This window comes from Protopterus annectens, chromosome 15.part0, assembly GCF_019279795.1.
Source record: "Protopterus annectens isolate FY-2018-M chromosome 15.part0, PAN1.0, whole genome shotgun sequence".
In the NCBI taxonomy this organism is placed as follows: domain Eukaryota; kingdom Metazoa; phylum Chordata; order Ceratodontiformes; family Protopteridae; genus Protopterus; species Protopterus annectens.
Window position 1 is genome coordinate 252,059,951 of NC_056749.1, and position 27,584 is coordinate 252,087,534.

General features: G+C 39.3%; 1 protein-coding gene across 2 annotated transcripts in view; it reads right to left on the reverse strand.

Moving 5' to 3' along the window:
• The window catches only part of PTPRR (protein tyrosine phosphatase receptor type R), a 1,539,596-nt gene that overhangs the window by 378,734 nt on the left and 1,133,278 nt on the right, over nt 1-27,584 (reverse strand). The window lies entirely within an intron of this gene.

The following is a 27,584-nucleotide window of genomic DNA, read 5'->3' on the forward strand; positions in this document are numbered from 1 at the left end:
ACAGGAAGGAAAGTCTGTTTTTTCCACTGGCTTTAGTTTTCTTACAGAGTTATAATTACTATTGATTTTACTTTATTACAGTGTAAGCTATTAGAGAACTTGGAGTGATTTTCCCTTTTTTTCATGGAAGTGTTAAAGTGGAATTGTTATATATATATAAGTTAGGAGGATAGGAGTTGCAGGGTGGATTGACCCCCTTAAAAAAAATCTCTGTAAGGTTAATTGGAAAACAAGATAACACAATTCCCCTTACTCCATTATGGTTCTTTTTATATACAATTTTATAATGGGTAGGTTAAAATCCCAACTACTGTCTTGTAATCACAGTCTTTAAGTAAAAAATTAAGTCCACCAGTTTTACTAAAAAATTATATTTTCTGTCTGGTGGCCTGTGAATTATTATAATATAGGCTATATGATGCAATTAACTTTAACATGAGGCACAGGCATCAGTTTTATAATTATTGAATACAGTAGAGAGTCAATTATCTGAACGTCGATTATCCGAAATGTCAATTATCTGAACACATCCTTCCAAAGTTTTTGGGTAGGAAAAATCATAAGTCTAAATATGTAAATGTTATACATATTCACTTGTGCATGTTTTTTGAGCTTGTACTACAATAATATACTGTACCATTTTGTACTTACAGTAAATTTGTTGCATTTTACTTGTTTAATGTTCGTCAAAAACATTTTTAGAAGTTTTTTATAATAATAAAAGCACTTACATCCCCACCTGTACTCTCACTATATTTCCTATAGGTTCTATGACACCTGTATCAATCAGCATGATTAAAGCAGTCTTGTGGCACTATCCAACAATCTGTAATTAGTCCAATTTCAGAGTTTAGAGCCTTTAATTCAGTTGCTTAGATGTCAAATTTAATTTTCAGACAGTATTGTGTAGTAATGTACTTGTGCTACTAGCTGTAAGATAGCCAACAACAGTATGCTATTATTGGTATTGCAATGTTCAACAAAACACAAGACATTAAAAATACAAATCTTAGAAATTTAAGCATTGGCTCTGCACATGTTGAATAGTTTATAACCATACCATTTTGTTGTAGTTATATTGCAAAAAAATTGATGTAAACTATGTGTACTTATGAATGTGAGTACAGTCCTAATGACCTTCACAACTTTCCACCAATTCCTTTCACTGAGAAAATTCCAATATGTACAGCAATATGTTTATAATCCATCCATTGTTCCATCTACAACTCCTTATCTCATTTCAGCACTAGGGGTCAGGGTGTCAAGATTCACACCACTGGGTAGATAGCCCTGCAGTGACAACATGTGTATAATATCTATTTGAAAATAGTATTTTTTTCAGTGTTTCTAAGGTATCTGTGATTTTAATACAAGTTAGGAATAAAATGGTATGCTTCCAGATGCAATGATGGCAAAGGTGATAGTCAATCTGTCTCATAGGAAATGATATCAGACTAATTTGTGATCTTTATACTTACCATTTAATATTCTGAGACTTGCTAGTTCAACAAGACTGAATGAGACATAAATGCAGGCTTGTATATACCAAGTCCAAGACTGCTGTTTCTCAAAAATATTCCCTTTTCTTGAAAGTATGGTGATGTCATTGTTGGTATATATATAAGCTTAGGGGGTGTTGGGGTGGAGGGACTTGCTCCCAGTAAAAAACATTAGAGAAGAATACTGTTAAACAAGAGTTACTTTTTTCATTTCTTGCTGTTTTGACAAAAGAACAATTAAACCACCTTCCAATTTTTACTTATACTCTTTTCACCTACTAAAAAGAAGCTGTGCCAAGGTAAGTAAGTCAACATCTGTGGAGTTTTGAGATATTAATAAGAAAAGTATCTGTACTATAATAATGCTGATATATATGTGTTCTCAAAACACTTCTCACTCTTTCCTATATTAACAAACACTTATTTTGGTAAAACTGGAAAGGAAAGAAATCAATCTGCTTGTACCACATTCCAAATACTTTGGAGACAAAAGACCTGCTCCTGTTATGTATAAAGGGCTTGGCATAGGCCTCGATTTAATTATTTTAGAAACATTGGTTAACTAATATCTATAAGTTAAGCTAGATATGTGCCCCATAAAAGAGTGCTAATTGTGTTGTGATCCTTTTGGATGTTTAGAGTGAACAAATCTAAGCTAGCCCTTTGCCCTGTGAAACTGGGCTATTATTATTGTAATCCTTTAGATGTTGTAAATAAACTGGGAAAATTGACTATGACTAGAAAATTGACCATTTTAGAGGCATATGTATGATCTGGAACTAATGACATTTACTATGGTTTTAGCAATATGCAAACAGGCTTTTGCTGATGTGATTCCAAATAACCAGTGGGGACAATCCTTAGCTCCAGCAGTCATCTACCCCTATTCAAATGTGGGTGGCCAAATAGAAAATCAGGGATGATTCTCAGCTTCATCTCTCAGACACCACTTTTGAAATGAGATGGCCCTTTCATCATTTCATTTCATTTCATTGGCTCCAATCACCATTGCATGATATGGTAGTCAACTACCTTTAGAAAAGAAACCTGACTGGCTGGCTGGACCCTTGCCACTACTGTATAAAGACTAGTGTGTATACAGATATCTTTTATTTAACAAGCAACACATCTGTAGAAATCTGAAGAAATCTTTTTTAACACAAAAACACACATCTCAATTCAATAAAAAGTTGAATAACACCGGGTTTTAGTCTGAATTATTTGTGAAATTCAGCATTACAGGAATGGAAATCTTGTTTTTACAGTATTTTTACTAATGGAAGATCTCAACGTCTACAGGTGACTGTGCACCAGTTACTTGTTGAAGTCTCTGGCTACTTCCTTTAGAAGCTTAATTTTACATTGGAGGACTAGAGAAAGAAATACAACTATGATTAGTGGTTGATATAGCAAGTAGACACTTACAAAACTGCTACCATATAAAAAGCTGTCCTAAACAGTTCTGAACAGAAAGAGTGGCTCTATGTATCACATAACTTTAGTGCTACTTTTCCACGAACAGTTCTTTTTTTTTTAAGTATAAACTTATATGAAGGGAATATCGAAAAGTTTTCCAAAGCTACATTGAATGATTTGCTAAAACAGTTACATGCAAATGGAATTTTCACAAGAAGCTAATTAGATGATTGCAAGATTTCAAAAATGGATGTATGGGTCAGTCAAACAATTAACAACAGGACAGTTATACAGGAAATATAAGATGGAATAGATCAGCCTCAGCTGCAATACATGTGTGAGCTGGGGGAATTTCAACAACTGAAAAGACCTTAAGGTAACACAGTGATGAGTCATGTGAAAAGTTCTGAAAGAATGGCCAATGGCCAGTACTAATTCTAGCAGTCCTATTCTAACCTTGGTCAATTGCGAGATGTCAGTAGGCCCTAAGAGACAAATGTATTCTGAATTAAAGAAATAACAGAACTTGTTAGCTACTGTTAATATGAAGTTTGGCACTCTTTTGCAATGTGTTGTTTTTCACATTTAAGGAGCAATGATGTAATGTTGTTGCTGAGCTTTCTGGACTACTGGAAACTATTATCAAATTTAACTTGAGTGCCATTAAACTTACAAATTAATAATAGCACCAAAACTCATCAGAATAATAGTTCTGTATAAATTTTAATAAGGCTAGATTAAGAAGATAATTTATCACAAAATACATTTCTATTTATTAAAATAAACCACCTCTGTATATTAGAAGATCTGAATATTTAATATTATTTAAGAATAGACTTGATAGCTGGGGTGATGTTTACAACTCGACTTTCAATGAGCCTAAGTTACTTGGAGACCATTGGACCAGAACTCTGTAATCACCACTTATGACCTTCACGAGATATTACTGTAGTTATGCTTTCACATATCAGGCATGGTGGTTTTTGATATCATGGGTGATCCAGGGAAGGAATCAGGGCTGTATCCTCTTTGTGCACAACAGTTATTTCAAGAAAATTGTTACTAAGACAACTACTGCTGAGTCATGATTGACAGAGTAATATCCTGATCAGCTCTATTTCTGGGGGAATTGAGTAAATGCCTAATTACTAAATTATTTGTGCTCTTGTTAAAACAGTGACTGTCTTCTAAACAGAAGCAAGCATGCAGCAGGAGAAAATGAAATTCACTGATGGTATTGACCACAACATGGATTCTATTAAATATGCTTTTTATTTAAGTGACTTTATCATTGTTGGTAATCTAGTTGGACTACGTTTACATGGACATAATGTTGAATCTGTGCATGACAAAATAAAGAACAGTTAGTATATAGCACACTCTTTCTTGCTTTGTATATTGAATACAGTGCCAGCAAATATATGACATAATGGTGACTTTTCAGTACAACATACTGGGATAATTTACTAGCTTAGGCAAGAGAAGCAGTCCTAATCAAGCAGAGACAGGTAAATGTACTCAAACAAAGCAATATAAAAGTATTTATTCTTCTGTAAATAATAAAATGATCCTGCAAAATCAGTGATGTGTCTCCCTGTTTTAAGTGACAAGACTTTTCTACTTTATTCTGCCACACAAAGAAAAGCAAAAGCTTACAAAGCCATTTCCATCCATAAATGCAAAGCAAAATGTTGTTCTGAGACATAAAAATATTTAAATGTTAAGCCAATGTAATGTGTAATCTTAAGGAAATTGTAGTCACATGGTAGCAACAGTACATACCACAAAAATGTTTTCCCACAATTAATGCATTGAGGTTTGTGCACTTGAAACAAAGTTGACACACTTTAAAATGACATCCTGATTAAATTTCCAGACATTATCAGTCAGAAGGCAAGCTACCGTTTTAGTAACTCAGATGGTGGTGATGATGATGATGATGATGAGGAGGGAGGATGATGATGGTGGGGGTGATGTAAGGATTGTGTTGTCATGAAAACATCACCCTTTTCGTTAGCTGTTCAATCTAAGCATGTTTACTTAGAATGACGCCTCAGATCCCTACTAAGTGGGAGGACTAACTAAAAGTAAGAAAAAAGCAAATTACCAGGAGTTTTAAAGGTAGACACTTTGAGTACAATATAGTAACTTAAACAAGAAACAAAAGAATGGCATATATGAAAAGAACTTAAGGCACAGATTTTATAAGAGATGGCAGTGTGCTAGTGAATTGAATTTGTTACATCAGATTTATATAGAATCTTATGGGTGACATTTTGCTACCCATTGGTGGATTAAATCCACCTTGGGGTGTTTCCCACCCTTTGGTCTTCTCTCCCTTTTTTTAGTTTAGAACCATACATAAATAAACGCTTGCCTCTGAATTCAACTTCCTGGTTGTTTTAAACAAATATCAGTCTGTGTGATTGCTTGCAACACTATTTGTTTGATAAATCAGATCTTATGCACTAATATTACTTTTCTAAATAAGCCTTTAGTTCATAGGTTCATACTAGGCTATCTGCCCAAGGGCATTTATAAGCCTAGCCCAGAGTTTTGTGGCTTTCGCCACCCCTTTAGTTTGGAGGATACTATGCCCATTATTTTGCTGTGCCTCTGTCAAGCAGTGACACTGAGATAATCCCTGGGGTATATCTGCGATCTCCCATCCATTGGTCAAGATTTCTCTTGAACAAAGCCAGCGAGGTGCTCTGCCTCACATGTACCGGGATTTTGTTCCACAGCATAGGGAGTCTCTGGGTGATGAATCTATCCCTCCAGCACGTCCTATTAATAACCGTGTCAAGGTTTAAGTCTCCTGCCCTTGTAGTTCTGAGGGATCTAGATTTTTTGAGGTGAAGCATGTTCATCAATTCTGGGTTGGACATGGCCTTGTATGTCAGGCACAGGTCACCTCTTAGCAGACGGTAAGCGACTGAATAGAGCTGGAGTTCCTTCAGTCGGGCAGCATAGGACATATTTTTGAGACCCTTTATCCTTTTGGTGAGGAACTTTTGGGGCCTTTCCAGTTGCTGCAGGTGTCGTGTCAGATACATTCCGAATGGGGCATTGTACTCAATCATTGGTCTGATGAGTGATGAGTACAGGGGGACGATGACCTCCCTTGATCTAGATGTGAATCCCTTCATGATCAGGTGGGCAATGTAGAAGGTCTTCCTAACTACTTTGGCAAAGTGAGTGTCAAACGAAAGGTTGCTGTCAACCTGGGTTCCCAGATCCCTGATAACCTCTTCTGTGCTTAGTGGGTTGCCGCCTATATGGTAGCTAGGGGTAACCTTGTTTTTCCCGAAGGGTATGACTATGCATTTTTTGGCGTTTAACTTTAGGCCATGGCTCTGGCACCAGTTACCCGTTTCTATAAGACCCTTCTGAAGGATATCTGTGTCAGATGTGTTCTCAACTATGGCGCCTAGTTTGCAGTCATCTGCAAATTTTGTCAGCCATAATCCTCCTGTGTTTGCTTGTACTTCTGAAAAGTAGATGCCAAACAGGAGTGGGCCCAGGACTGAGCCCTGTGGGACACCACTTGTGACAGGCTTTGAGTCTGACATGGCGCCAGCAACTCTGACCCTGTGGGTTCTGTCACTTAGCCAGTTTGCAACCCATCTTGTGACGTATGGGTTTACATTTAAGCTGATGAGTTTTTCAATGATATCTGAGTGGGGTATTGTGTCGAAAGCCTTTGCCAGGTCAAGGTAGGCTGTGTGGACTGCCTTTCCCTCATCAATGGCCTTGGTGACTGTTTCGAAAAAGTCAACCAAGTTTAAAAGGCATGATCTGCCTTTGACAAAGCCAAACTGGGCCGGATCCAAAGTCTGCAAGTCCCCTGTGTCTTTATTTATGAGTTCCATTATGATCATCTCCATAGCTTTGCAGATCAGGCTTGTCAAGCTGATGGGACGGTAATTTCCAGGGTCGGTGGAGGCACCGCCTTTGTGAAGTGGGACCACAGTTGCCGTACGCCATTCCTTGGGCACGTATCCTGAGGTGAGGCTAAGATTAAACAGCTGCCCTAACTGCGGGTTTAATTCCTCATTGAGTTCGTGGAGCACACAACCGGGGACACCATCTGGTCCCATGGATGCTGTGTTTTTTGCCTTGGAGAGAGCAGTTCTCACCTGAGCATTAGAGATGTTTGGGGGGCTACAATCCTCTGGTATAGATATCTCACCTTTTGGGGGGGAGGGGGGGGAGAAGTTTGCACTGAACATATCAGCCAGTATGTTGGCAATGTCTGTAGGTTCAGTCATTTTTACACCATTTTGAACTAATTCTGAGCATATCTGGGAGTTTCCTCCCAGGTTTCTAACATAGCTAAAGAAGGCCTTATGATTGTCTTTTGAGTCCTTAGTGACTTTTCTCTCAAAATTTGCCTTGGATGATTTTATGAGAGATCTTAGTTTTTTACTTATAATGATCAAAGGTGTCTTCCCTTTTAAGGATTTTGCTCCATCTTGTAGTAGCTTCCTCCTTTTGTTGTATAGCTTGTTTATGGCTGGGGTCCACCAGACTGGACGCTTGCCTTTGGTACAAAGAGTCTTTGTTTTGTTTGGGATTGCCTGATCCATGCAGTCCTGTAGGTGCTGGTAGAAGGCATTTGTAAGTGATTCAGCGGCTTGAGTAATGGTATCCGCAAGCTCGGGGGCCTTAAAAGAGACCATACCAGTCTTTAGAAGTGTGAAGTCGGCTTTTGAGAAGTTCTTCACTGTGGTCTTTTTTATCTCGGGTGGGGGTGGGATGTGGACTTCCAGTGAGATTAGTTTATGGTCTGATCTCACCAGTGAGGGGTATACTTCCGGTGTTGAACATTGTGACCCCATGTTCGTGATGATGAGATCTAGTATGTTTCCTCCTCTTGTGGGGATGGTGACTAGTTGTTCCATGGCATTTGAGTTTATGAACTCTAGGAACCTTTGGGCTAGAGTGTTTGGGCTTGAGTAGTGATCCCAGTCTATATTCGGGTAGTTGAAGTCACCTAGTATGATGGTGTTTGGAGATACATTTATCCCCTCCAGTGTTTTCAGGAAAGCTATGTGAGGTTCCTAAGATTGAGAGGGTGGCCTGTAACATGCTACAAATTGCAGAGCAGTCTTGCCTATGGTTAATTGCACCTGGATGGTCTCCGATGCATCGTGCGTTGCCACCAACCTTGAGGTGTGGGTGTCCTTGATGAATATAGACACCCCCCTCCTTTCTTGGTGTTGTCCGGATTTTGGGGCTGGAACACATGATATGAGGTAAAACCTGTTAGTGCCGGGATGCTCTCGGGAGCCTTGAACCAGGTTTCAGTCACAGCACAGACATCGATGTTCTCCATACTGAGAAGGGCCTCGGGTGCGTGCATCTTGAGGTTGAGACTTCTGGCATTGAGCAGCATTACCCTTAGTTTTTTTTCCTTTTTTATGTATTAGGGTGGTAGGTTTAGAATTTGAGCCTTGCCTAAAAAATGCACTATGGGGGTGGCAAGAGCCTTTGCCAATATCCGGAAGCCCAGGGGTGACAGGTGCAAGCCGTCCCTTGCGAAGCAGCGTAGCTTGTCCAGCATGTCATCCCAGGCAGACAGACATTGGATCCCCTTTGAATGACACCAGAGTTTAAGCCAATTGTTAAAGCTGATCATCTTGTCTCTGTATTGTGGCATCATTCTTGGTGAAGGTAGGATACTGCTCAAGGTCAGGGTCATACCTGCCTGGGCTACATAATCAGAGAGCTCCTCTATGTCTCTTTTCATGTAGTCCAGGGAGGTATGTCTCAGGTCATTCACACCAGCATGGACAATGACAGAGTCGTACTTGTACCTGCTGTTGAGAGACCTGAGTGCTTGCGTTATGTGGCGGATTCTAGCGCCCGACAGGCAGCTTACTGTGACCTTCTCCTTACTCAATCTGGTGAGCGGGACGTCAGTGTGTCTGACTATGGAGTCACCAATGACGAGTGTGTCTGGCATTGTGTTTGGCCTTAAGGGCTGTGACTGTTTGGCACACTGACTATGTGGTCTATGTGTTGCATGTGTTGTGTCCTGAGGTGGCAGTTGTTTGGGTGTCTGCTTTGGTGGCCTCTGCTGTTTTGGTAGATTTTTGATCAGAGCCTCCGAGTATGTCTTTGTGTATTTATGTGTATGATTTGAAGTTGTGATAGTACTATGTGAGACTGGGTTTGTGGTGTGTGTGGTTACCTTCTCCTCCTGTCTGGTCTTGCCAGTCCTATGTTGAGAGAGTTCAGCCTCCAGTTTGGCTATATAGTTGCATCTCTCGCATGTATTTGTGTTTTGTAGGAGAAGGAGAGGGTTGTCCGTGTACATGAGACAATTGTAACATTGCCTCAATATTCCCAGATTCACCAGCTGAGCAGGAGAGGACACTAGCAACTGATCCCTCAACATGCTAGAAGGAATAGACAAGGACTTTAAAAAGACTCCGGGGGATGTAGGTGATCGAAAAGGGGTTTTTGGCTGGTGGGGTACTATGTATAATAGAAGTGCTATATTAAAGTAAAAAAATACTTTAGGAGCAAGTGCTAGGCTTTACAGATAGAGAATAGTCTACTTAAGAATCAAGTAGAGCTGAACTTTTTAGATATAGAATACAATGGTTTGATCAGCAGTACAGTTCAGGGAAGGCTGTTTTAAGGGAAAATTTGAAGAGTGGACTTTAGGTAGCCCGAATAGTTTAACCTTGATTAACCGCCGCTGCTCTTGTGTGCTCCTGTGGCAACTTAAAGCGTGCTTTATAGCAGGGGGCTGGAAAAGACAGGAAATGACCCAAAATGGCCAATAAACTACAAGTTACTGCCTTAAACCACTCTTCTGAGGACAAACAGGCAGCTCAGTACTCCCCACTCTCACTGGCGAGTAAAGAAACTTCCCCCTGACCAAACAAGGAAAATGGAGAAACACAGGAACCAAGACAAAGCCCAGGGATCAGCAAAATCTGATCACTGGAACAAACTATTAGGAAAGTATGGAAAACAAGATTATTTTTTTTTTTTTCAAGTTTTTTTCAGATAGGCAGAAAATACAATAAATGCTGTGTTTTTCGACTAATTGCTATCAAAAGCTAGTACACTTGAGTGTATTAGCCTGTTGTTTAACTTTTAAGCAAAACTTAAACAAGGAAGTGCAACAAACAATTCAAGCTATTAAAAACAGTAAAAACAGGTAATAACTGAATAAAACAGGCAGAAATAGTCGTCGAAAGGCTTAAAAAGTCGAAAATGCAGAAAAAAATACTTAGAATCTGGAAAGTTTGTCTTTTCTGGTCTCTGCTGCTCTAGGAACTCTGCTGGGTACCACGAGGAGCTGTGCTGAGTCTCTGTAGTGATCATTTATATGGTCAAAGCCTTTAGTTGCTTTTAGTTTCATATTGATCCATGCTCCAGTTTCAGCCTTCAGTTACTTAAAGTTTTGCAGAGACCAGTGTTTCAGTCTCATCCTTTAGTTATTTACGGTTTTGTAGTGATCATTTCTCCAGTTGCTTCCTTTATTTTCTTATTGTTATACAGTGATCTGTGCTCCTGTCCCAGCCTTCAGTTACTTATAATTTTGTAGTGACCAGTGCCTCAATCTCAGCCTTCACCTACTTATAGTTTTGTATTGATCAGTGCTTCAGTCTCAGCCTTTAGTTACTTATAATTTTGTAGTAATCAGTCCCCCTGCCTCACGCTTTAGTAACTTATAGTTTTGTATTGGTCATTTCTCCAGTGCCAGCTTTCAGTTACTCATAGTTTTGTAGTTAGTGCTTCACAGTTATCCTTCATTTACTAATAGTTTTGCAATGAGCTTGCTCCAGTCTCACACATAGCTCTCAACCTCTTAGAGCAAGAAATCTGGACAAGGCCACAAATAATGAAGGGACAAATGCCAAAAACAGGGACAATTTTTTAAATATTGTTCTTACTAACTTAGAAAGTTGATAGAATAACAAGTTTGGCATTAGCATGAATTTTCTGAATGATATGAAGTCTGAATCTCAAATGTCTGTCATTATTTTCTAACTTCAGTCCTCAATGATTTGGCAATGATTTACCAGAAAACAATAATTTTATGAGTAACAGACCAACTATATGAGGCAAAAATCTGGACAGTCTGCAAAAATCTGTACAGTTGAGAGGTATGAGTCTCAGTGATTAATTCATTATATTTTTGTGGTGATCATTTCTCCAGTCTCAGCCTTTAGTTTCTTATGGTTTTGTAGTGGTCCGTGCTCCATTTTCAGCCTTTAGTTACTTATAGCTTTGTAATGGTCAGTGCTTCAGTCTTATCATTCACTTGCTTATAATTTTGTAGTTATCTGTACTACAGACTCAGCCTTCAGTAACTTATTGTTTTCTAGGGATCAATGCTCCATTCTCAGATATTAGTTACTTATAATTTTGTAGTGATCATTTCTCCAGTCACATGCTTTAGTTACTTACAGTTTTGTAGTGATCATTGTTCCAGACTCAGCCTTCAGTTACTTATAATTTTGTGGTGAACAATTTTCCAGCCTTAGCCTTTAGTTACTTATAGTTTTGTAGTGATCATTTTTCCAGCCTCAGGTTTCAGTTAGTTATTGTTTTGTAGTTAGTGCTCCAGTCTCAATCTTAAATTAATTTTACAGTTTTGTAATAATCATTTCTCCACTCGCAGTTTTAAGTTGCTTAGAATTTTGTTTTCATCAGTGCTTCAATCTCAATCTTTACTTACTAACAGTTCTGTAGTGATCAGTGTTCCAGTCTCAGTCTTTAGTTATTCATAGTTTGTAGTGACCAATGCTGAAGTCTCAGCCTTCAGTTAAAGTTCTGTAGAGTTCAATGCTTCAGTCTCAGCCTTTAGTCACTTATAATTTTGTAGTAATCTGCACTCCAGTCTCAGCCTTTGGTAACATATACCCCAGGATTCATTAATGTTTTTAGTCTGTGCAGGAACAGTGTAGCCACTCCTGCACGGAATATGTCCACAGAGTGATTCAGCAAACAGCTGACCAGACGTGCACGAGCTTGGCAGCACTATTCCTGCACAGACACCACTGAATAATGCTAATTACCTCATTTGCTGGTGAAAACCATGCAAATGAGGTGAATTAGTGATTCAAGAAGCAGGCAGTTATCCGTGCAGGAATAGTATAAGAAGCAGAAATATTTTCAGCTACTAGCTGAACACATTTCTGCAAATTACAAAACAGAGGTATGACAGCTTGAAATAAAGCATGTATTACAACTGTTAGGCATGCCATTGGCCAAATATATGGCCATTGGCATGATAAATAGTTTAAATTTCATAAAATAAAACTTTTATTTTTTTTGGCCAATCTTGGACGTTTAAGCATAGGGCAGCAGCATGGAAACGGGATTTTGCCGAAAATAAAAAAAAAAATGTGAAAAAGCAATTTTAATGGAAATCTGCATTTTGCCATTATAGTCAACTGCATGCAGAATGAAAACAATACCAGGGAGCAGTGGTTGCTAAGGGGAAAGGCCCAGTCTAAGTGTGGTAACTATGGATTAAGGCAGTGGTGTATGCAAATGAGGGGATTTATACTGAATCACAATTTTCTTCTAAGTGTCAGACTGCACCTAACCGTGTAGGTGCACCAACACCACTGTGTACACAGGAGAGCCAGATGACATGAAAAGGGGGTGTGACATGCTTACTGTAAGCACATTGGAGCTTGGTGGCCCGTGTTTGTCCTTAGCTAAACATAGCTAAGGAAGGGGGTGTGTCTGAGGCTGTACTGACTTAATCCATGAAATGAAGAGTGTGTTCACATCCAAGGGAGGGCCAGGTCTGCTTAAAAGTGTTTACTTTAGCTAAACGGGTGTGCACAGTGCACACTGGGCCTAAAAGCAAAAAAAAAAAAAAAAAAAAAAAAAAAAAAACAGGGTCCACTCAAACAATAATAAGACAGTAGGAGCCAGGAATCTACACCACAAATCCTTTAATTAAGCGCTTTCGTTTCCTTTTAGAAACATCATCAGAATGCTCATTTCATACAACCCCAGCCATAAATACACTTGTAAAATGACATAATTTCCTTCCTGTTTTTACACTAGTAAACGTAAACCTTCATAATAAGTCATACTACATCTACACAAACAAATTCAATGTATAAATCCTAATGATCATAAATACATTATATATATATATATATATATATATATATATATATATATATATATATGCACACACAAAACTATTTGTTTGAACCATTCATAAAATTAATTATACTTATCCTAAATAAGGCCATTGTAATTATGTACACTACTATATCCTTGAAGTTAGAATAGTAAAAATAGTAAACATAGTACTGATCAAAGTGGAAGTCTCTAAAATAAATGCTCTATGTCTAAAATTGTGCTTTTAATCTTAAAATTGAGCTAATTAAAATAGTACTATTCAGATCCGCATACTCTGAAGCATTAGCTCTCAACTGCCATCTCAATGCTTTTAGCTCTACAAAATCATTTAGGGGACCCCCTCTCTCCCCTATAGCAGCTTGATCTATGACCGTAGAATTACATTTATGTCCATCATGGGAAGCAGTATGGGCAGCAAGAGCATTTTTCATGTCATTTTTACTGATGTCATAATTGCGCTGGTGTATGCGTGTCCTCAAGGTATTAATAGTTTTCCCTATATAGGAACAGGGACATAGGGAACATGACGCCAGATACACAACAGCCTTACCGCTGCATGTATACTTCTTATACAGACAAATTTTACCATAATGTGGGATTGTCACTTCCTTAACATTCCTACATTGCAAACAGAATCCACACTTTACCATTCCTTCCCCCACCCGGTTCACTTTCCTGTTCCTTTCAATAATATTTTTAAGGCTTAGATCTCTCTTATATATTATTCCAGGTAAGGTCCCTACTAAATCCAACTATTCCTGGTTTACCCTAAAAATATTCCAATTACGTATTAAAATCTTTTTGATATCAAAATATTGGTTATTAAATTTGAAAATAGCTAATTTCTCACTATTATTTATTTCCTGTTGTCTATTTCTTTCTTCCATCACCTGGTCTTTCCCCAGTAAGGGTGAAAATAACCCTTGCTTTCTTTTCATTCTAACCTCAGTAAATATATTTTCTATAAAACCTGCTGGGTAATCTCTCTTAACCAACATATTTTTTAATACATCTAGCTGTCGTTTGAATTCTTCTTCCTTCAATAGCATCCTGGCTATGCGCACCCCCTGTCCTTTTACTAAAGACTTCTGATGGATAGCGTGGCAGCTTCTAAAATGCAGGAGGGTATTGGGGTATGTTGATTTCCTGAAGACGTTGGACATAAATTCCTTTTTGACATGGTTTTTAACTATGCTTATATCTAAGTAATTGACATTTTCCTTAGTTATATTACTAGTGAATTCTAAAAAGTTGGTGCTCATGCTAATACATTTTAAAAAAATCATTTAGTTCTTGTTCACCGTTCTTCCAAAAGACAATAATGTCATCTAAAAAACGACCATAAAATGTCCACCCTTCAGTGAATGTACTTTTAAATATGATCTCCTTTTCCCAGAATGCCAACACAATATTTGCAAAAATGGGGGCGCAGAAAAAACATATCAACTGGACAACCACAACTGAAGACACGGCTTTAATAAAAATGATGATAAGAATAGCAGCAAATAAATTCCATGTAAAAATCAGATAAAAAAGGACAAGCACTTTCTTTTCATAAGCTTAATATTCTTCACAGCTTCTTCAGATCCTATAAGAAACTAAAAAAAATAAACATTTTAAACTAACACTTGACCTATCAAAAACAAGAGAAAATTGCACCAAAAAACAATGACATCATTTCTTCATACAATCAATGCAACTTCCTATGTGCCTTAAGCCTCCGCCCACTCAAAATGGGTTTGATATTAACCTGACTATTCAACCCTAGATGCTTATAAGCTTGCATCCTAAGAATCCATTTTAGCTCCATCTGCTTCACATAGTTGTTACAGTCACCACTTCTCACATTTTTAAAAACATGTTGTAACACCCTAAAAGAAAAATCATGTCCAGGGCATTCAGATTGATGATTGGCAAGGGCATTGTTTATATCACCCTTCCTTATATCTGACATATGTTTGTATACTCTGTCCCTCAATCATTGGATGGTTTTACCCACATAGAAGCAGGGGCATGCATCACATGTTGCTAAGTACACTATAAAGCGGGTAGTGCAGTCTGCATAGAATCTGGGAATAAATTCAAACGCTAAAGTGGGGTGTTTATATATTTGTTGTTTAGTCAAAACCCTACACACACTATAAGACCTACAAGGATAAGTCCCAGTGCATTGACTTGACTGTCCAGGGCATTTAATATCAATGCACAACAACCGTTAAAGATTGTTGTTGCTTCGATAGATGAAATATGGTGCGGCCCCTACTAAGCTAGTTGTTGCAGTGTCCAATGTTAAGATACCCCAATGTTTCTGCATGATACTTTTTATAACATTGTTATTGCTGGTAAAATTAGTTATAAATGAAGTATGACATTTTGTCTTCCTTCTATTGATCATGTTATCATCCCTAACCCTCAAAATCGGAGCATTGACTATCAAGGCCCGATCTTGAGTGGCACTAGGTTTGGTAACATTCTGTTCCACAAAGGAGGGTTGAAAATCCCCAAGCCTATCAACTTCAAGGCTATCACATATTTCCCTAACAGTAGTGCCATTATATCCCCTATCAATAAACATTGCCTCCAGAGTATCAAATTCCCATTGCATGTCACCCTCATTGTTAGAACTCCTGGACACTCTAGTGAATTGACTTTTCACTACACTTGAAAATACATGTCCAGGATGCATACTATCTCTAGATAGAAGGCTGTTATGCCAACATGGCTTTCTAAACAGTGTGGTGTTAATGCCCCCTATTGTATCTTTAGTTACTGATACGTCTAGGAAGTCTACATGTAAAAAAGAGTGGGTGACAGTAAACCTAAGAAACTCTGTGGTAGACTCTAAATATCCAATATATATAGAAGAAGGGACTCAACGTCACCTTCCCAAACAATGAAGACGTCATCAACAAACCGTCTATAGTGTTTCACACCTCTATATAATGGACTCACAGTCAGGTTATTACCCTCCCAAAAATGCATCACCAGATTTGCATAAGAATTGGCGCAGGGGGTGCCCATGGCTACCCCCCATCTCTGTAGATATAACTGTTCCTCAAACAGGAACACATTATTCAAAATCAAGTCAAGCAAGGTACAGACTAAACAAACATCTAGATTCAATGAGAATGCATCACTACTCAAGATCTGCCTTATCGCTTCTATCCCATACTCACTGGGTATGGTAGTGAAAAGAGTTTTAACATCCAGGGTAACCAATAAAGCGCTTGTCCTTTTTTTATCTGATTTTTACATGGAATTTGTTTGCTGCAATTCTTATCATCATTTTTATTAAAGCCGTGTTTTCAGTTGTTGTTGTCCAGTTGGTATATGTTTTTTCTGAAGTTTGGTTTTCACCTGGACATTCAGTACGCACTGGTTATTTTCTTGTTTGCAAAATGAGGGCGCACACCACCCCCATGGCAACTCCCTTGATTTGTCTAAAGAGTTGTTCCTGAAAGGTGATAATATTTGTTTCTAAGACTAATTCCATAAGTGTCCTTATGGTTAAAATACGATGTCTAAGGTTGGAATAATGACATAAAAAAAAAACAATCTATACCTATATCGTGTGGGATTGTAGAAAACAAATCTTTGATATCGATAGTAACAAATATCAATTTGACATAGCACTTATCTGTGGTGATTTTGCTTAAACAATCCCACAAATCTTTTAGGATCCAGAAATAATCTTTAAGTACATGTTGGTTATCAATGAACCTACCTATCGGGTAGGTCTTGGAGGCTCTTGCATCAATTATTGGTCTAAAAGGGGGGTCCCGAAGATTTCTGTGTATCTTCAGGACCCCAACAATTGTAGGAATTTCTGGATATTTTGTTTGCATAAACCTATATTCTTCCTCTGTGATTTCACCATTTAGCACCAGTTCCTCCATTGCAACGTCCACCTTCCTGTATTCGATAATTTTTTCATTGATTCTAATTTCACTATATGTATCAATATACAATATACTTAGCATCTTGTCTACATATGTATTTCTATTCATTATTACTAAACCCGCACCCTTGTCAGGTTTAGCTACCCTAATTCCAGTATTATTACAGATATTTAGTATTTCCATTTCATCTCTAGAAATATTATTTTCACAAGTCATTCTTCTTTTATTCTTTAACATAACCCTGATATCATTCTCACACGTTTTCATACATTTGTACACTGGGATGTAAAGGGAGGTTAAAAAAGTACAGTTGTGTACACTTGCAATAAATGTAGATGTTCGAGTGTATTCACTTTTGCAGTCATCACATTTGGGTTATCTGCCTGCAGGTAGCCCTCAGCCGGCCTGAATACGAGAGTCTTCGGATTTCTGCATCAGATGCTGTCTCTTCTTCCATGACGTCAAGTCATCAGGGGTATAAAACATGCAGCCGATGCCATTACATCAGTTTTTCTTGCCCCAGAGTCAGGTGCCCCCACAATAGGAAGCAATTATATGGTATGGTACACCCCATCAAAAAGCAAATACACCAGAAAAAAACAAATATACCAAACAAAATGGAAAGGTAGAGCCAAGAGAAGTTAGGAGGATGGAGGGAGGGTAACCAGGACTGCAACAGTGAATACACTCGAACATCTACATTTATGGTAAGTGTACACAACTGTACTATGTTCTTCATTTTTCACTGTTGCAATCATCACATTTGGGTTGATTCCCAAAGCTAAGGAAGGAATGATGCAGTTAAAGAGCATTATGGCCAGCTATTAAGCCCTGCAAGACTGCAGTGGCAAATCCAGCTCTGGATTTAGAAAAGATAGGCATGTGGTAATGCTTGGTGAAGGTATGTACAGAGCTCCAGGTAGCAGCATCTAGGATGTCCCTGGTAGGGACTCCTCTGAAAAAAGCCACAGAGGTAGATGCAGCCCTGGTGGAATGTGATCTTATCCCCTGTGGGGCAGGTTTTCCATGGTGCTTGTAGCAGAAATGAATGCAATGGGCTATCAATTTGGAAATGGTTTGCTTTGAAATGGCCTTCCCCTCTGCCCCTGCAGCAAAGCCAACTAGCAGCTGTTCATATTTTCTGAGAGGCTTAGTCCTGTCCAAATAAATTCTAAGTTGTCTATGCACATCCAGAGAGTGCAGTATTCGTTCCCTTTGTTTTGTGGATTAGGAAAAAAGGTAGACAAATGAATGGACTGATTTAGGGCCACACTAGACACCACCTTGGGCATAAAGGAAGGATTTGTCCTGAGGCAAACCCTGTCCGCATGGAAGATAATGAAGGGTTCCACTGCCATGAGGGCCTATAATTCAGACACTCTTGTTGCTGAAGTGATGGCTAGAAGGAAGGCTGTTTTCCAAGAAAGGAATTTCAACTCTGCTGTTGCAGCTTGCTCAAAGTGTGTGGGGGGTGAGCTTTTCCAATACAAAATTAAGATCCCAGGCTGGAGTGGGAGCTCTCCTGGGGGGCCTTAAATTTTTGGCCCCTCTAAGGAATTGCTTTAGCAAGGGGTGCAAGAAAAGGGATGGCTCTGTATTATTTTTTCATAAAATTTTAATAATTTGAATAATTATATAATGTGGAATAGATTAATTGATTGATGAATATATATAAGGAAGATGAGTGTACATGGTAAATGTTCCATGAAGGCGAATTACCGAGGTACCAGAACGTATATTGTGTTGGATTAAAGGAATCTTCCTTTCACCTTATATCCTGCCTCCCGTGTTTGGTGTTTCTTTGGTCTGTATTATAATGTCCTGAAATGGCAGAGGCATGAATTTTAATTGATGAGAAGAATAGGCCCCGGTGGAGCATTTCTGTTAAGTACTGTAGAATCTGAGGTAAGCTGGGAACCGTTGCGCCCATCCCCTGAGCCAGGCTCCAGGAACAGTATCTTTTCCACTTTTCAGCATAGGATTTTCTAGTACTAGGCATCCTTGCCTCCAGAATGATGATATCCAGTACCTGCTTACTGAGGGATGCTACGGGAGAGCTCAAGGAATTAGCCAGGCTGCAAGGTTCAGGGTTTGAAGCTGAGCGTGCTGAATCTGGTCCGCAGGTGCCATGGTTGTAGCAGTGCCAAACTGTGCAAGAGGGGTTACCAGTGCTGGCGTGGCCAGTCCGGTGCAATCAGTATTGTCCTTGGCTTGTCCTGTTTGAGCTTTTGTAGAACCTTCGAGAGGAGAGACAGAGGGGGAAAAGCATAAACTGAGAGGCTTTCCCAGGTAAAGGACAGGGCATCCACTTTCCAAGCTTGGCTGTAGGGAGTTCTTGTGCAGAATTTGTTCAACTGGTAGTTCTGAGGGGAGGCAAACAGGTCTATCTCTGGAGTCTCCCATTTGTTCCTCAAGAGGTTGAATATTATGACTTCTAGTTTCCATTCATGTGAGTCCATGAGATTTCTGCTTAAGTCGTCTGCCAGTGAATTTAGTATGCCTGGCAGGAATTGAGCTTGCAGGTGTACTTGGTAGCTCAAGGCTGTGTTCTACAGAGCCACGGCTAGTCTGCAGAGAGGGTACGAGTGGGTCCCCCCCTGCTTGTTCATGTACCACATAACTGTGGTGTTGTCTGTCTTTACCAATAGTTGTCCTGGAAGAATACGGTCTTTGAAGGCTGTCAGAGCATTCTGTACAGCTAACATTGATATGCAGGTGCATCTGACTCAGGTTCCATTTGCCCTGAATGCACTGCCCTGCCATGTGAGCCCCCCATGCATAGTCTGATGTGTCTGTTGTTAGGGTTTGGGCAGCAGGGGGCAGAGTGAAAGGTTGTCCTTGTTGTGGTAGCAGGCCTCTGCCCACCAAAGGAACTCTGTCTTGATACAAGGAATGACAGAAGTCACTGTTTCCAGGTCCTGAGAATGTTGACACCATAGGCTTTTTAGATACCATTGGAGTTTCCTCATATGCAGTCTTGCATATGGAATTAGTAAAATGCAAGAGGCCATGAACCCCAGGGCTTGCTGTATTTTCCTTGCAGATAGCTGGGGTTTTGTGGCCAATAGTTTGAAGTAGGTTGTCAAGTAAACTTGTTTCTCTGGGGTGAGGAATGCCATCTGGGAAGTTGTGTTCAAGCTTGCTACCAGGAATACAATCTTTTGGCAGGGTTCTAGGTGAGATTTATTTTCGTTGATGGTGTACCCCAGTGAGGTTAAAAGTTTTTTTACGAATGCCAGGTGTTGTAAAAACAAGTTCTGGCTTTCTGCCTGAATCAGACAATCGTCAAAATATGGGTAAATTTGAATATTTTTCTGCCTGCAAAATGCAATGGCTGGAGCTAGGCACTTTGTGAATACCCTGGGCGCAGTAGATAAACCAAAGGGAAGTGCAGAGAACTGACAGTGCATGGAGCCTGCCCTGAAGCGTAGGTATTTCCTGCAAGATTCCCTTATTGGGATGTGCAGGTAAGTTTCCTTTAAGTCTAGAGTTGCCAGCCAGGCATCCTTGGCTAGCATGGGAAGAAGCTGTTGCAGAGTTAGCATTTTGAATTTTGAACTACCAGAAAGTTGATGAGAATAGAGAGGACCAGGATAGGACACCAGGAGTTGTCTTGTCTGGGTATCAGAAAAAGTCTTGAATAGAAGCCTTGTCTCCTTTTTTTCTGCTGGGACAGGCTGAATAGCCCTGATATAGAGGAGAGAGAGAACCTGTTGTTGGGCCTCCACCCATTGATTTGGGGGTAAGTCTGGCCAACCATTTGGTGTTGGTAGGGTGTGGAAGTGGAATCTGTATCCTTGAGAAACTATGTTTAAAACCCAGTTGTCCTGGGTAATGAGTTCCCAGTTTTTTGCATGCAGGGCGAGCTTTCCTCCTAAGGGAGCAGGAAGTAGAGCAGGGCTTGGAAGGGTTAAGGCTGTCATTGTGCCATTTTTCTGTAAGGGGTGGCTTACTACTCCCTGCTTTGGAAGTGTGAGCCCCCCACTGCTTAGGTTTGCGTGAAGCCTGAGACTGTAGCCTAGGTGGTCTGCTGTTCCTGGGTTTGGACTGAAAAGGCCTAGAAGGGACTGGAAAGGACCAGTTCTTAGAAGGCCAATGCCTACTGAATCTGGGAAGCTGTACTTGGAGGAAATATTTAACAGTTTGCATAGATTTAGCTTTTCCCTCCATCCTTTTGAGGACTTCTTCTGCTTTGTTGCCAAAAAGGTGGTCTTGGTTTAAGGGAGCATCCATTAATTTAGCTTTTACATGATCTGGCAAATTTTGTTCCTTAAGCCAAGCATGCCTTCTAAATACAGACAGTGACAGCAGCCCTACAAGATGCTTCTAAAGTGTCAAAACCACATTGCAAAGTATGTTTACCAACTTGTTTTGCAGAATGCATTAAATCCTGCAATTCTTTCTGTTCAGTACAGTCAGCAATCAACATCGTTTTCTGTTTAAGTAACCCCATAACATGCTGCTGATACTTTAACATATGAAGCTGGAAATTTAAAGCCCTGATGGCCAAAGTAGCAGAAGTGTATACCTTCTTAACCCATCTGTCTAAGTTTCTAGAATATCTATCAGAATTGGTAGGATTTTTGGCAGCAGTAGCCTTAATGCCCTTTGGTCCTTGGGAAATGCTCTCTGGATCCACAGAAGGATTATTGAAGAGGAACTTGTGACAGTCAGGTACTCTGTAATACCTGTCAGGTTTTCTGGGAGCTGGAGGTAAAGTATCTGGGGAAAGGCTAGATTCCAAGAAAGCATCATCTAAAATGTCCAGAAAAGGAGGGATAGCTAAAGACCTTTGTTGAGCAAGAATTCCCTAAGCCTCTTTTTGGAGTCAGAGTAATCCTGGCTTTCACATTGGAAATGCTCCCTAAGAGTGTGCAAGGTTTCACTGAAAGAAAAATCTTCTGAAGGGGAAGCAGAGCGAATGGAATCCTCTGCATCAGAATCCTCATAAGTAGATAAGGGCAAATCCTGGTAATCAGAAGAAGCAGAAAAATCAGATTCCTGATCAGAAGAATCAGAAAGAAACTCAGTTCTTGGTCTCTTAGAGGGGGAAGGCTGGCTTCCCCTAATCATGGTAATGAGGTCTTCAGCCATTTTAAACATTTCTTTTTAGGCATTTGGGCCTGGGCCTGTGGTTTGGTCATCGGTTTTCTAGGCGTGGTGCAAGTTTTAGGCCTGGATGAAAACGATGACATTGGTTTAATATGAATGTCTGTAGGCCTGAATACACCCTCAGAAGCCGGTGCCTGCACAGCAGCTCTGGACCCATCCAAGTTAGAGTCATCCGCAGGTTCCATAGTCGAAGAAGCATCTCGTGGCATACCAGACTCCTAATGGGTCTCAGTAGAGGCCTGCGAATCAGACGTAGCGGCTATCAGGGGCTGCAAAAGTGCCTCACTGAGTATCTGCAGACTGGTGACTAGCTTAACGGAAGCATTCCATGTGGTCTGTCTCTGTCTTTATCCTTACTTTTTTTGGGAAGATCGGTAGTCGAATGGCTTGACGAAGCCATTTCAGAGTACACAGAATGAGTAAGAAAATAATTTGCTGCAAAAATAGCCCAACGACAGATAGCTTGGGTATTGAATAAGGCACAAATCTGACAACGAGGGACGTCATGGTCTGGGCCTAAGCAGGGGATGCAGTAAGAATGAAAAAATCTATGAGGTATTTGCTTTCCACATGTAAGACAATTGTTAACTTTTACTGACATCGGTTAGAACAAGAAAAAGGACCCCCCAATGGGGTACTTAACTTTTGTTGAAGACTTCAGGTCTGAAACTCAAAAACAAAAATTTCCAGAGTTGGCCAACCGGCACTTGCGAACTGCTTCTGCTTTGGGCACAGCATGGCAAGAAAGACTGACGTAATGGCATTGGCTGCATGTTTTATACCCCTGACTACCTGATGTCATGGAAGAACAGACAGCATCCGATGCAGAAATCTGAAGACTCTGGTATTCAGGCTGGCTGAGGGCTACCTGCAGGCAGATAACCCGAATGTGATGACTGCAACAGTGAAACACGAAGAACATCACTAGGCTTCCTACATGTATTTCCATTTTGTTGCATCTGTGTTGTACCCTTAAAATAGAAATCAAAAATTAATTTCCTAGTGTAACATTTCAGATTTATTAGTGCTTCATCTATGCTTGCATCTTTAGTGGGAACAAAGGATAGACCTTTCTCAAATAGATCTACTGCCCTTTCATTAATATTAAATCCTGGTAATACATCCATTAAAATCTCCTGTATGGAGCTTTCCCCCTCCCTCTCCCCCAGTTGTTCCTGTTTTTGTTGTAGGGGTGATAGTTGTTGTTGTTGTAAGTACCATACCCTTCTTCCCTCCTCTGATTCTTCAGTCGCTCGGACCTCCTCAGAGGAGGGTACTCTAAAGGGTCAGGGCTATATTCATTACTCATGTCATCTTCTTGTGTGTTACTAATTTCCCCTTGTATACCCTGACTCTCTTCCCTAAGGAATCCATTCTGACCGAGGGGGGGATAGGGGGTATGCCCTCCCTTCCCAATATTCCCTCTCATCCCTCAATAATTTATGGTGCTTTCTACTTTTAATTTCATTAACAGTACTATCTATTCTTTCAAATATTTTAAAATAGTCATTCTGTTTAGATTCAAACAACAAATCATTATGCAGGTTACTGTCTACAATGTTTATCTCTTCGGCTAATTTAGTAATTTTCCTGTCATTATCTTTGGTTAAAACAGTTAATAGTTCACAGCCTTGTTTATTGAACAGTTCCAAAAGTTCTTTATGCAGAAGGGAATCCCTTACCAAACCAGAAGGTTATTTCCATAGTCGTAGACCCTTCGGAATGCGCTCTGTCCTGATACATTCCCTTAGGTAACTGTTCTCTGTTTGCAATTTACAATATTTAAGTGTCAAGTCCTCAAAAGTCTTTAGCTGTTCAGCTAGTGTCCTTAAATTGTGATTGTTCCCTTCTGACATGCCATTAGGACCAGAATGACACTCTTTTCCTTCCTCTAACCATTGAGTTAAAGTATTGAGGCCGTTTTATAAACTTCCACCCCTTTGCATCACTCCATACGCTGACGTATGCAAACTGCATTCCTCCGATTGTTTTTTTGTTACCCAGCCATTCTCTTTCAGCCAGAGTAATTCCATTTGAATTAAAAATAGTGTCTTCACTTGTACCCCCCTCCGGACCAGAGGCCTGGGAATCGACAAAATTAGTGGAATTAACAATAACATACACCTGTTGGCATAATTTCTCCACTAAATTTGTGAGGTTGGTTACAGTAGCATTCAAGACACCAAACAATCTAGCCAAGTCTGCCACAGTAGGTTCAGGTGCTCCTCCTGCCTCCATCCTCTCCAAAACCAAATGAATAAAACCAAGTCCACTCAAATAATAATAAGACAGTAGGGGCCAGGAATCCACACCACAAATCCTTTAATTAAGCGCTTTTGTTTCCTATTAGAAACGTCCTCAGAATGCCCATTTCATACAACCCCAGCCTTAAATACACTTGTAAAATGGCATCATTTCCTTCCTGTTTTTATACTATTAAAAGCAGACCTCCATAATAAGTCTTTTAGACCAATAGTTGATGCAAGAGCCGCCAAGATCTACCCGATAGCTAGGTTCATTGATAACCAACTTAAGCATTTACTTAAAGATTGTTCCTGGATCCTAAAAGATTTGTGGGATTGTTTAAGCAAAATCACCACAGACAAGTACTATGATGAATTGATATTTGTTACTATCAATATCAAAGATTTGTTTTCTACAATCCCACATGATATAGGTATAGATTGGTTTTATTCTTTTTTATGTCATTATTACAGCCTTAGACATGATTGTATTTTAACTATAAGAACGCTTATGGAATTATTCCTAGAAACAAATAGTATCACCTTTGAGGAACAACTTTTTAGACAAATCAAGGGAGTTGCCATGGGGGCAGCGTGCGCCCCCATGTTTTGCAAATATTGTGTTGGCTTTCTGGGAGGAGGAGATCATATCTAAAAGTACATTCACTGAAGGGTGGACATTTTATGGTCGTTTTTTAGATGGCATTATTGTTGTTTGGAAGAATGGTGAACAAGAACTAAATGATTTTTTAAATTTTATTAGCATGAGCACCAACTTTTTAGAATTCACCAGTAATATAACTAAGGAAAATGTCAATTACTTAGATATAAGCATAGTTAAAAACCATGTCAAAAAGGAATTTATATCCAACATCTTCAGGAAACCAACATACTCCAATACCCTCCTGCATTTTAAAAGCTGCCACCCTAATCATCAGAAGACGTCTTTGGTAAAAGGACAGGGGGTGCACATAGCCAGGATGGTATCGAAGAAAGAGGAATTAATATGACAGCTAGATGTATTAAAAAATATGTTGGTTAAGAGAGATTACCCAGCAGGTTTTATAGAAAATATATTTACTGAGGTTAGAATGAAAAGAGAGGAAGGGTTATTTTCACCCTTACTGGGGAAAGACAAGGTGATGGAAGAAAGAAATAGACAACAGGAAACAAATAATAGTGAGAAATTAGCTATTTTCAAATTTAATAACCAGTATTTTGATATCAAAAAGATTTTAATACGTAATTGGAATATTTTTAGGGTAAACCAGGAATAGTTGGATTTAGTAGGGACCTTACCTGGAATAATATATAAGAGAGATCTAAGCCTTAAAAATATTATTGAAAGGAACAGGAAAGTGAACCGGGTGGGGGAAGGAATGGTAAAGTGTGGATTCTGTTTGCAATGTAGGAATGTTAAGGAAGTGACAATCCCACATTATGGTAAATTTTGTCTGTATAAGAAGTATACATGCAGCGGTAAGGCTGTTGTGTATCTGGCGTCATGTTCCCTATGTCCCTGTTCCTATATAGGGAAAACTATTAATACCTTGAGGACACGCATACACCAGCGCAATTATGACATCAGTAAAAATGACATGAAAAATGCTCTTGCTGCCCATACTGCTTCCCATGATGGACATAAATGTAATTCTACGGTCATAGATCAAGCTGCTATAGGGGAGAGAGGGGGTCCCCTAAATGATTTTGTAGAGCTAAAAGCATTGAGATGGCAGTTGAGAGCTAATGCTTCAGAGTATGCGGATCTGAATAGTACTATTTTAATTAGCTCAATTTTAAGATTAAAAGCACAATTTTAGACATAGAGCATTTATTTTAGAGACTTCCACTTTGATCAGTACTATGTTTACTATTTTTACTATTCTAACTTCAAGGATATAGTAGTGTACATAATTACAATGGCCTTATTTAGGATAAGTATAATTAATTTTATGAATGGTTCAAGTAAATAGTTTTGTGTGTGCATGTATATATATATATATATATATATATATATATATATATATATATATATGTGTATGTATATATATATATATATATATATATATATATATATATGTGTGTGTGTGTGTGTGTGTGTATATATATATATATATATATATATATATATATATATATATATATATATATATGTGTGTGTGTGTGTGTGTGTAATGTATTTATGATCATTAGGATTTATGGATTGAATTTGTTTGTGTAGATGTAGTATGACTTATTATGAAGGTTTGCTTTTAATATTGTAAAAACAGGAAGGAAATTATGTCATTTACAAGTGTATTTAAGGATGGGTTTGTATGAAATGAGCATTCTGATGAAGTTTCTAATAGGAAACGAAAGCGCTCAATTAAAGGATTTGTGGTGTGGATTCCTGGCTCCTACTGTCTTAAAAAACAAACATTAAATAGCAGAACTGTTTACAATTGAGCAACAGGTATGCACAACATGCATCAGGGCTTAAACTGGGAGTAAATGGGAAGGGGAAACAGCAGAAGGGAGTATAGCAAGGAGAACAAGCATAGCTGGCAGGTGGAATGTATCAGAATCAGCCAATTACACAGGCAACAGCCCAGCACACTACTATAAACTATGCTAACACCTTTCAGTCTGATTTTTTCCACAAACTCTACATCACTGGTGTATACATTCAGGGGAATTTGAAACTGACACAACTAACAAAACATGTCAGGGGATGATGTTGCTTTGATCTATCAGTATGTGCTAGAGACTGAGGGTGGTAAGGAGGATAATACTGACAACCAATTCAGACCGCTGAGGAGGAGAACAGTGTTCAGACCCAGGGTAACCTACCAGGGGCTACATGATCTGGAGATAGTAGAGCGATACAGGATGGACAGGGACATACTTCAGCAACTTGTTGAGCTGTGCCAGCCTCACCTCAGACCCAGAACCAAAAGAGGAGAACCCATCCAAGTGGATACCAAGGTATGTGTAGCCTTAAGAATACTAGCTACAGGTACTTTCCAAAGACCAACTGCGGATATCATGGGGGTCTCACAGGCATCTGCATCCAGGATACTCCACCAGTTCCTGGATGCCAAGCGACCACATGCCGTTGCGCACATTTACTTCCCCAGCACCCATGAGGAGAGGACCAACAATATGCGTCTCTTCCACCATGTAGCAGAATACCCGAAGGTACTGGGTGCCATAGACTGCACGCACATCCACATCAAAGCACTACCTGGTGACCAGGGTAGGGTCTACCTAAACCACAAAGGGTTCCACTCCATCAACTGCCT